Raw genomic sequence first — 11,608 nt, forward strand, 5'->3', positions numbered from 1 at the left:
CATCGCTCCTGATCCCAGGGCCAGCATTGTATGCATGTGCAACCTGGAACAGGGAAGTAAATGTTCTTCTCCTTCCTTTCCTACTTTCAGTTTATACATGTGTGATTTCTTCTTCAATCAGTGGTCTCATAACCTGGAATGGGAACTAAATGGTTTTCAGCTCCTTTCTTCCTCCCCTGCTTTCTTCAGAGTGTTTTTAGAGTATGTCTTTTGTACTGGAAGAGCACAGTTAGAAAAGCCTGGCTTTGAGGGAACAGATTTGACCCTCAAGGCCCTCAAAGTACTTGAGCAGGCATGTCCATGGTATATGGTACTGCATGGAGTCTGCCTATGAGTACAAGGCTATCTCCAACCTTGTCCTCCAAGCTAACTGCTCTCTTATTTACCAGACCTAATGTGAGAAGTCAATAATGGGAGGTACTTCACTGGTGAGGAACCTGAAGGGCATTTGAATGGGTGAAAAGACACAAAGGACCAAACCCCAGATGCAGGAGTAGAAAAAAGACAAATGAAGAAAGTGTGATGAGGACAGTCATGACAGCAGTAAGATGAAAGGCTGCTGTCAGAAGGCATGAATGAGATATTAGGTATCATCTGTAAACCCTAAACCAAGGAGATTCATGAGAACTGAGGTGCCAGTCAACTTTATCCAGGCAGCACTGAGGGAATCAGTCACATCCTCATCAACTCCCTCTTCATTCAATTCAAACTATATGTTCACACCATATTATCATCAGGATTATCACATATGTGATATCATTTGTGAGACATCATATGAGATCTTTGCTGTCTTGAAAACTTAGAAATTCAATTACAAGGAAAGAAGACAAGAGATTAATTTGTTATTGGGATAGATAGGTGATACTCAATACAATATGTTGGGGACTTTGAGCAAAGACCATAGATTATGATAGAAACAAGGAAATTTAAAAAACATAGGTGATAATCCTGATGATAATATGGTGTGAACATATAGTTTGAATTTGGTGAAGAGGGAGGTGATGAAGATGTATATAGGTAGGTATAAGAAGAAATATCTGACGATATGGATAGGGTTAAGGATATTGTTTGCTAAATCTTGGAACCCAATCTAGGAGCCTCAAATTAGCTGATAAGCTCCAAGAAAAAAGAACCATGTCAAGGAATATTGATGCCTTTTGGTTTGGGGGGGTTTGGGGGGACATTGGGGAAAATTTAATTAGTTAATTTAGAATATTTTTCCATGGTTACAAAAATCATGTTCTTTCCCTCCCCTCCTCCCACTCCCTTCCCATAGTTGACACACAATTCCACTGGATTTTACATGTGTCATTGATCAAGACCTATTTCCATATTATTGATATTTGCACTAGGTTGATCATTTAGAGTCTATATCTCCAATCACATCCCCATCGACCCATGTGATCAAGCAACTATTTCTCTTCTGTGTTTCTACTCCAAAGATCTTTCTTAGAATGTGGATAGTGTTCTTTTTCATAAGTTCTTCAGAATTGTCCTGGATCATTGCATTACTACTAGTAGAGAAGTCCATTACATTCAATGGTACCACAGTGTATCTATCTCTTTGTATAATGTTTTCCTGGTTCTGCTCCTTTCACTCTGCATCAATTCCTGGAGGTTGTTCCAACATTGATGCCTTTTGGCTACAAGTCAGCCATTTCTATGATGATGCCAGTGTATCTCAGAAAAAAAGTAGATAAAATGCTGGAGGTCTTGAAGATAGCCAGTGATGATCAAGAGTGTAAGAATCAGCTGGTCCTGGTCCTGGATTTCAATATATTTGGTTTTATTAAAGTGCTGCCACAACACAGGAGACAAGTTCACAGAATAAAGCTGAAAAGGAGAGACTCTGGGAAGGAAGGAGTCTGATCCAGAGCTCTCCAAGACCCTCTACCAGCTCCATGTAACTGAAGATGTAAGTCAGTCTCAAATGGTCATGGTTCTAGAACCCATGGATCAGGGCAGGGTGGCTCTGGTCTTAATAAAGTTTATGGAGTAGAAGGAGCTGGTCTTCAGCTAGGGGAGTCATTTCATGGCTAACAAATGCTATCAATTTCCTGATGGAATTTTACACCACCATCACAAAGGCTATTAAATGGCATGTTTGACTGCTCTGAAGCTCTTTGGTTCTGAAGACCAATTGCTGCCATGGAGAAACTACAAAATATGCCCAGGCTAGATTCAAGCACTTTTAAAACAATCAGAATCATAGCAATACTCTACTATGCTGCCCTAGAGACCGATGACAATCTGTTGCTATGTGCAGTCACATGTACCACCAATATTAATGTGGCACTGATGTCTGCTCTGGAAGATTTGGAATCAAATGGTACCATCAATGTGGATGACTTCAAAATCATCAGCATTGCTTCTATGTGTTCTCTGGCATAGCAGATGGTAGGCAGCTTTTGAAAGTATCTCACAACACACAGTATTTTTTTTTAGTTTTTAAAACATTATTTTATTTGGTCATTTTCATACATTGTTCACTGGATACAGATCATTTTCTTTTCCTCCCCCCATCGCCCCCCACCACCCCTTCCCTAGCTAAAGACTGATTCATCTGGGTATCACATGTATCCTTGCTCTGAACCCATTTCCTTGTTGTTGGTATTTGCATTAGGGTGCTCATTTAGCGTCTCTCCTCAATCATGTCCCCTCAACCACTGTAGTCAAGCAGTTGCTTTTCCTCAGTGTTTTTACTCCCTGAGTTTGTCCTCTGCTTGAGGATCATTTTTTTTTTGGTTGTTTGTTTGTTTGTTTGTTTGTTTTCTGGTATATCTCTGCAGGTTGTTCAGGGACATTGTAAAGCCATTACTGGAGAATTCAATTACATTCTCTTGTACCACAATGTGTCAGTCTCTGTGTACAATGTTCTCCTGGTTCTGCAACTCTCACTCTGCATCACTTCCTGGAGGTTGTTCCAGTCTCCATGGAATTCCTCCACTTTATTATTCCTTTGAGCACAATGGTATTCCATCACCAACATATACCACAATGTGTTTAGCCATTCTCCAATCGAAGGGCATCCCCTCATTTTCCAATTTATTGCCACCACAAAGAGCGCAGCTATGAATATTCTTGTACAAGACTTTTTCCATATTATCTCTTTGGGGTACAAAACCAGCAGTGCTATGGCTGGATCAAAGGGCAGACAGTCCTTTATCACCCTTTGCCCTTCAGAATGGTTGGATCAATTCACAACTCCACCAGCAATGCATTAATGTCCCTACTTTGCCACATCCCCTACAGAATTCATTACTTTGCTTTACTGTCATGTTAGCCAATCTGCTAGGTGTGAGGTGAAACCTAAGAGTTGTTTTGCTTTGCATCTCTCTGATTATAAGAGATTTAGAACACTTTTTCATGTGTTTATTAATAGTTTTGATTTCTTCGACTGAAAATTGCCCATTCATGTTCCTGGCCCATTTTTCAATTGGAGAATGGCTTGATTTTTTTTTTTACAATTGATTTAGCTCTTTGTAAATTTGAGTAGATCTTTGTCAGAGGTTTTTGTTATGAAGATTGTTTCCTAATTTGTTGCTTTCCTTCTAATGTTAGTTACATTGGTTTTGTTTGTACAAAAACTTTTTAATTTGATGTAGTCAAAATTATTTATTTTGCGTTTTGTGACTCTTTCTAGGTCTTGCTTGGTTTTAACATCTTTCCCTTCCCAAAGTTCTGATATGTATACTATTCTGTATTCACCTAATTTACTTATAGTTTCCTTCTTTATATTCAAGTCATTCACCCATTCTGAGTTTATCTTGGTGTAGGGTGTGAGGTGTTGATCCAAACCTAATCTCTCCCATACTGTCTTCCAATTTTCCCAGCAGTTTTTATCAAATAATGGATTTTTGTCCCAAAAGCTGGGGTCTTTGGGTTTGTCAAAGACTGTCTTACTGAGTTCATTTACCCCAAGTCTATTCCACTGATCCTCTTTTCTGTCTCTTAGCCAGTACCAAATTGTTTTGATGACCGCTGCTTTGTAATATAGTTTGAGATCTGGGACTGCAAGGCCACCTTCCTTTGTATTTTTTTTCATTATTTCCCTGGATATCCTTGATCCTTTATTCTTCCAAATGAACTTAGTTATGGTTTTCTCTAATTCAGTAAAATAGTTTTTAGTAGTGCAATGGGTATGGCACTAAATAGATATATAAGTTTGGGTAGGATGGTCATTTTTATTATGTTAGCTCATCCCACCCATGAGCAATCGATGTTTTTCCAGTTGTTTAGATCTAGTTTTAATTGTGTAGAGAGTGTTTTGTAGTTGTGTTCATATAGTTCGTGTGTTTGTCTCAGCAGATAGATTCCTAAGTATTTTATATTGTCTCGGGTGACTTTAAATGGAATTTCTCTTTCTAATTCTTGTTGCTGAACTGGGTTGGAGATATATAGAAATGCTGATGACTTATGTGGGTTTATTTTGTATTCTGCAACTTTGCTAAAGTTGTTGATTATTTCGATTAGCTTTTTGGTTGATTCCCTAGAATTCTTTAAGTAAATCATCATATCATCTGCAAAGAGTGACAGCTTGGTCTCCTCATTGCCATTTTAATACTTTCAATTTCTTTTTCTTCTCTAATTGCTACAGCTAGTGTTTCTAGTACAACCTTAAATCATAGAGGTGACAATGGGCATCCTTGTTTCACTCCTGATCTTATTGGGAAGGCTTCTAGTTTATCCCCATTGCAGATGATGTTTGCTGATGGTTTTAGGTATATACTGTTTATTATTTTTAGGAAAGGCCTTTCTATTCCTATACTTTCTAGTGTTTTCAATAGGAATGGGTGTTGTATTTTGTCAAAGGCTTTTTCTGCATCTATTGAGATACTCATGTGATTTTTGTCAGTTTGCTTGTTTATATGGTCAATTATGTGGATGGTTTTCCTAATATTGAACCATCCTTGCATTCCAGGTATGAATCCTACCTGATTGTAGTGGATAACCCTTGTGATGACTTGCTGGAGTCTTTTTGCTAGTATCCTATTTAATATTTTTGCATCTGTATTCATTAGGGAGATTGGCCTATAGTTTTCTTTCTCTGTTTTTAACCTGCCTGGCTTTTCGTTCAGTACCATGTTTGTGTCATAAAAATAATTTGGTAGAACCCCTTCTTGGCTTATTCTGTCAAATGGTTTGTATAGTATTGGGGTTAGCTGTTCTTTGAATGTTTGATAGAATTCATTTGTGAATCCTTCTGGGCCTGGGGATTTTTTCTTAGGGAGTTCTTAGATGGCTTGTTCAATTTCTTTTTCTGATATGGGGTTGTTTAGGTAATTTCTATCTTCTTCTTTTAGCCTAGGCAATTTATATTTTTGTAAGTATTCATCCATATCACTTAGATTGCCATATTTTTTGCCATATAATTGGGCATAGTAGTTTTTAATGATTGCCTTGATTTCCTCTTCATTAGAAGTGAGGTCTCCCTTTTCATCTTGGATACTGTCAATTTGGTTTTTTTCTTTCCTTTTTTTAATTAGACTGACTAGTACTTTGTCTATTTTATTTGTATTTTCAAAGTACCAGCTTCTAGTCTTATTTATTAAATCAATAGTTCTTTGACTTTCAATTTTATTAATTTCTCTTTTGATTTTTAGGATCTCTAATTTAGTCTTCATCTGAGGGTTTTTAATTTGTTCACTTTCTAGTTTTTTTTTAATTTGCATGCCCAATTCATTGACCTCTGCCCTTCTTAATTTGTTTATATATGAATTCAAGGAACTCAAGAACCCCTGAGTACTGCTTTGGCTGCATCCCAGAGGTTTTGAAAGGATGTCTCACCATTGTCATTTTCTTAAATGAAGTTATTAATTGTTTCTACGATTTGTTCTTTAACTAGCTGGTTTTGGAGAATCATATTGTTTAATTTCCAATTAATTTTTTATTTATCTCTCCATGTACCCTTACTAATTATTATTTTTATTGCATTATGATCTGAGAAGGTTGCATTTATTATTTCTGCTTTTTTGCACTTGTTTGCAATGATTTTGTGCCCTAGTACATGGTCAATTTTTGTGAATGTACCATGTGCTGCTGAAAAGGTGTATTCCTTTTTGTCCCTATTTATTTTTCTCCATATGTCTACTAACTCTAATTTTTCTAAGATTTCATTTGCTTCTCTCGCCTCTTTCTTATTTATTTTTTTATTTGATTTATCTAGTTCAGATAGGGGAAGCTTCAGAACTCCCACTAGTATAGTTTTTCTATCTATTTCATCCTTGAGCTCCTCTAGTTTCTCCTTTAAAAATTTGTATGCTCTGCCATTTGGTGCATACATATTGAGTACAGATATTTCCTCGTTGTCTATACTGCCTTTTATCAGGATGTAATTACCTTCCCTATCACTTTTAATTAGATTTATTTTTACTTGGGCTTTGTCTGATATCATGATTGCTACTCCTGCCTTCTTTTTATCATTTGATGCCCAATAGATTTGGCTCCATTCTCTTACTTTCACCCTATGCATATCTACCTTCCTCATGTGTGTTTCTTGCAGACAGCATATGGTAGGGTTTTGGATTCTAATCCACTCTGCTATTCGCTTGCTTTTTATGGGTGAGTTCATTCCATTCACATTCAGAGTTATGGTTACTAGCTGTGTATTTCCCAGCAATTTGATTTCTACTCCTGGTCCTGCCTCTTCTTCTTTCACTATTTACTTCTATACCAATGTTTGTTTATACTCAGTCCCCCTAGTTCCCCCCTTATTTTACTTCCCTTTCTACCCCCCTCCATTCTTTTTCCCTCCCTTATTTTCCCATGTAGTCTTTTTAAAATATCCCCCACCTTCTCCCTCCCTTGTACTGCTTCCATCCCCACCAGTCAATTTTTTACCCTTCTACTCCCCTATAGGGTGCAAATTTATTCTCTTCCCCAATGGATTGGATTGTTCTTCCCTCTTTGGGTCAGTTTCACAGTACGCAAGAGTTGAGTATTTCCTATCTCCATCCTCTTTACCCTTCCAGTGTATCAATGTTCTCCCCTCTCCCGTCATGAGCTTCTTTGTGGCATATAAATTTACCCCCATTTGTTTCTTTTCCATTTCTTTTTGTCATAACCTCTTTTTTTTAGCTCTAGTAATATATATATATATATATATATATATACACATGTATATGTATTTATGCATGCATATATCTATATACCTATTTATGTCTTGTCCTTTCATCCTATACAGTTTGTCACTGTTCCCTCTGAGTGTAATTCTTCTAGCTGCTCAGGTGATAGCAACATAGCAACAGTTTTTAAGAGTTATCAATGACCTCTTTTCTTATAGGGGTACATATCATTTTAACTTATTGAATCTCTTAAAAAAATTGTTGTTTTGTTTGTTTTTTTCCCCTCTTTTTTTAATGACCTTTTGATGATTCTCTTGAGTTTTGTGGTTGGACATCAAATTTTCTGATCAGGTCTGGTCTTTTATTTATGAATGCTTGGAACTCTTCTGTTGTGTTGAATGACCATACTTTCCCCTGTAAGAATATAGTCAGTTTTGATGGGTATTTTATTCTTGGTTGTAGACCTAGTTCCCTTGCTTTCTGGAATATCGTATTCCATGCCTTTTGGTCCTTCAGTGAGGATGCATCCAGATCCTGTGTTAACCTCACCGTGTTTCCATGGTATCTGAATGGCTTCTTCTTGGCAGCTTGTAATATCTTTTCTTTCATCTGATTATTTTTGAATTTGGCTATAACATTTCTTGGTGGTGTCAGTTGGAGATTAAATACAGGGGGTGATCTGTGGATTCTTTCAATCTCCACTTTCCCCTCTTGTTGTAGGATTTCGGGACAGTTTTCCTGGATAATTTCCTCTAGTATTATGTCCAGGCTTTTTCTTTTGTCATGGTCTTCTGGTAGTCCAATTATTCTTAAATTGTCTCTTCTTGAACGATTTTCTAAATCGTCTGTTTTGTGAATGAGATGCTTCACATTTTCCTCAATTTTTTCATTCTTTTTGTTTTGTTTTATAGTGTCCTGCTGCCTTGTGAGGTCACTTGATTCTAGTTGCTTTATTCTGGTTCTTAAAGATTGGATTTCATCTCTGGCTTTTTGGTCATCCTTTTCCTTCTGGCCTGATTTTCTTTGAAGATCATCTTTCATCCTCTTTACCTCGTCTTTCATCTCCTTTGCCTCATTTTCCAGCTGGTTGATTTTGGCTGTCAAGACACTATTTTCTTGTTTTAGTTCAAGTTCCTCTGTTTCCAGATGACTTATCTTAATTTTTAAGTTCTTTTCCCAATTGTCTTCAGCCTCTCTTAGTTGTGTTTTGAGTTCTTCCACAGCCTGTATCCAATTTGCTGGGATTTCTGGTTTATCATTTGCTGATCTCTCCCCCTCTCTTCCATTTGCTGAGTAGTAGCTGTCTATTGTAGTTTCTTTCTTCTTTTTCTGTTGTTTGCTCAAATTCACCCCCTTCTTTACTCCCTGTATTTGTCTGTGCTCTTGTTCCTCTCATTTTTTTGTTTTTTGGGGACTTCTTTCAGTCTCCCTTCCTGGAGCTTTAACAGAAGATCTCTTGGTGTAGTCTCTCCCACAACACACAGTACTGATGTAGCAGAGTTTATAGGTGATGATCAGTCATGCAAGTAGGAAACCAAAGAATGCCACTCAAATCATTGTGTGCATCCCTGAGAAGGGAGACATCTTTACCCAAAAGAGTGGGAAACATATCTATACCCAGTTAGTAGGGCTCATCATCTTGGAATAAATCCATCTTGCCAAGTGATAGAGGTCTTGTCCTGGAAGCTTTGGAATCCAGAGCTATTTGAAACATTGAGATGAACTGAAAACAAGTTTGGCCATGGGGCTCAGTGCCACCTTCCCTAAGTATAATAACTTTGCTACTTTTCTTCATATAAATCCTGTCAAGGGTATTTTTTACTTTGCAATAGCTTCCATCCCATTCCTTTTGAGCAGAAATATGTGCATATCACAGAGAAGAAGGCAATCAAACATTTACAGATAATGAATGAGATAGTGTATGAGAAGATTATAGAGCATACTGTGAAAAAAAAGGTGCTAATATTTGTTCACTGTTCGAAAGAAGATAGGAAAGTCATCCAGGGCCATCTGGGATATGTATCTAGAGAAGGACACACAAGGTCTATTCCTTCAAGAGGACCTTGTCTCCACTGAGATTCTGTGGACAGAAGTTGGGCAGAATTTGGAGTGGAAGGACTTGCCTTGCGCCTTTCCTATTCATCATGCTGATATGAACAGAGTTGACAGAACATTTGGAAGATCTTTTTTACTGACAAATACATTCAGTTTCTGCTCCCTATAGCAACTTTGGCTTGGGGTATAAACCTCCCTAGGTATACAATCATCATTAAAGGCACACAGGTATATAGCCCAGAAAAGGGGCCCTGGATGGAATTAGGAGCATTGGACACTCTGCAAATGCTGGGTGAGGCTGTATGACCACAGTATGACATAAAAGATGATAGCCTCATTACATCTGATGGGAATTTACAGTACTATTCATCTTTACCCAGTCAGCCCTGCCTTTTGAGAGCCAGAGGATATCAAAGTTGCCAGACTTAGTCAATGCTGAGATTGTCCTAGAGAATATCCTGAAATTAAATTTCATAATGCAGTAAATTGGTTGAGTTTTGCCTATTATATAGAGAATGCTCCATCCCCAACCTTATATGGCATTTCACATGATGAATATAAGGGTTATCCCCTGTTGGGTCAATGACAGCTATATTTGGCATATAGTGTGGTTCTCATGCTGGATAAGAACAATTTTGGTCAAATACAATAAGAAGACTGGCTACTTCCAAGTGATAGAGCCTGGCTGTATCACCAGTTACTATTATGTCATCAGTTAAAAGTACAGATTTATAACCAGCTATTTTTATTTTTTTATTTATTTGTTTGTTTTTAAACATTATTTTATTTGGTCATTTTCAAACATTATTCATTAGAAATAAAGATCATTTTTTTTCTTCCCCACCACCACCCTTCCCATTGGCAATGCATGATTCCTCTGGGTATTACATGTGTCTTAGATCCAAACTCATTTCCATGTTATTGTTTTTTGCATTAGATTGTTCCTTTAGAGTCTTTCCTCCGTCATATCCCCTCAACCCCTGTAGTCAAGCAGTTGCCTTTCCTCTGTGTTTTTACTCCCACAGTTTGTCCTCTGCTTGTGGATAGTGTTTTTTTTTCTCATAGATGCTTTCAGATTATTCAGGGACATTGCATTGACACTAATGGAAAAGTCCATTACGTTCGATTGTACCACCGTGTATCAGTTTCTGTGTACAATGTTCTCCTGGTTCTGCTCCTTTCACTCTGCATCACTTCCTGGAGGTTGTTCCAGTCTCCATGGAATTCCTCCACTTTATTATTCCTTGAAACCAACTCAGGGTGAGACTGAGATATTTAGGATATTCTTCCTCAACTGTGGGAGTAGAAACACAGAAGAAGAAGAAAAAACAAGTGCTTGATCACATGGGTTGATGGGGATATGATTGGACATGTAGACTCTAAATGTTATCAATAATATGGAAATAGATCTTGATCAATGATACATGTAAACCCCAGTGGAATTGCATGTTGGCAATAAGGGATGGGAGAGAGAAGGGGAGGGAAAGAACATGATTCATGTAACCATAGGAAAATATTCTAAATTAACTAAATAAAATTTTTCAATTAAAAAAATTAAAAGTTGAATGTTCTTCCTCTCCTCAGAATTCAAAAACATCACCTTAAGAAAGGAAGAGAAACTAGAGCTTTAGAAATTACTCAAGAGTTCTTATTCCTATAAAGAAGACCATGGAGGAACTGAGTGCAAAAATCAATGAGTTTCTCTGGTCCTTTATCTCACAGATAAACCTAGAAAAATTTTCACTGATGGCAGACATGATAAGTTACACAATTGGTTGATTAATATGTGATCTTTGAAATTATATTAAATCAAGCCTGGGTATAGGTGACAAGACTTTGAATCTGTGCAAGATGATTGACAAGCATATGTGGTAGTCCATGTACTCTTTCATAAATTCTGGGAGTTCCCTGAGGAGGTAAACAAGATTGAAGAGAAAAACTTCCCCTTTGAGCATTTATCTGACCTGAATCACAAGGAGGTAAGTGAGGTTATCTGCATCCTCAAGATGGGAAGACCATCCACAAATATTTTCACCTGATCTTCAAATTGGAATTCACAGGCATTTGCAGTTAATGATTCATTCTACCCTGAAAGTAGAGCTGACCATGATAGGACATTCTCTTCTGTTACTAGACATACTGCAAGAATGTCCAGAATGTCAATATCTTTCTGCTGGATGAGGTATACCTCATTACGGGTGAGAAAGGACCTGTACTTGAAGTAATTAGCTCTCATGTGCACTACATCTCTGCACAGAGAAAGTGACCTTTCCATACTGTAGCACTTAGTTACTCCCTTTCTCATGCCATGGCTGTGACCCATTGGCTAGGCCAGTGATGGGTAACCTTTTGAGCTTGGTGTATCAAAATTCACCAAAAAAAATGAGCATAACTCGGGTGGTGTGTCACTTCAAGAAAAAAACCATAATTTCATGATATTTATAGTTTAAATAACAAAAAATGTATAATTATAATATATAACTGTATTT

At 37.3% G+C, this 11,608-nt stretch overlaps 1 pseudogene; it reads left to right on the plus strand.

Annotated features, from left to right (window-relative positions):
• Positions 1-317: 317 nt before the first annotated feature.
• LOC100618757 (U5 small nuclear ribonucleoprotein 200 kDa helicase-like) lies at positions 318-9,909 on the plus strand (annotated as a pseudogene).
• The last annotated feature ends 1,699 nt before the right edge of the window (positions 9,910-11,608 follow it).

This window comes from Monodelphis domestica, chromosome 2, assembly GCF_027887165.1.
Source record: "Monodelphis domestica isolate mMonDom1 chromosome 2, mMonDom1.pri, whole genome shotgun sequence".
Classification (NCBI taxonomy): domain Eukaryota; kingdom Metazoa; phylum Chordata; class Mammalia; order Didelphimorphia; family Didelphidae; genus Monodelphis; species Monodelphis domestica.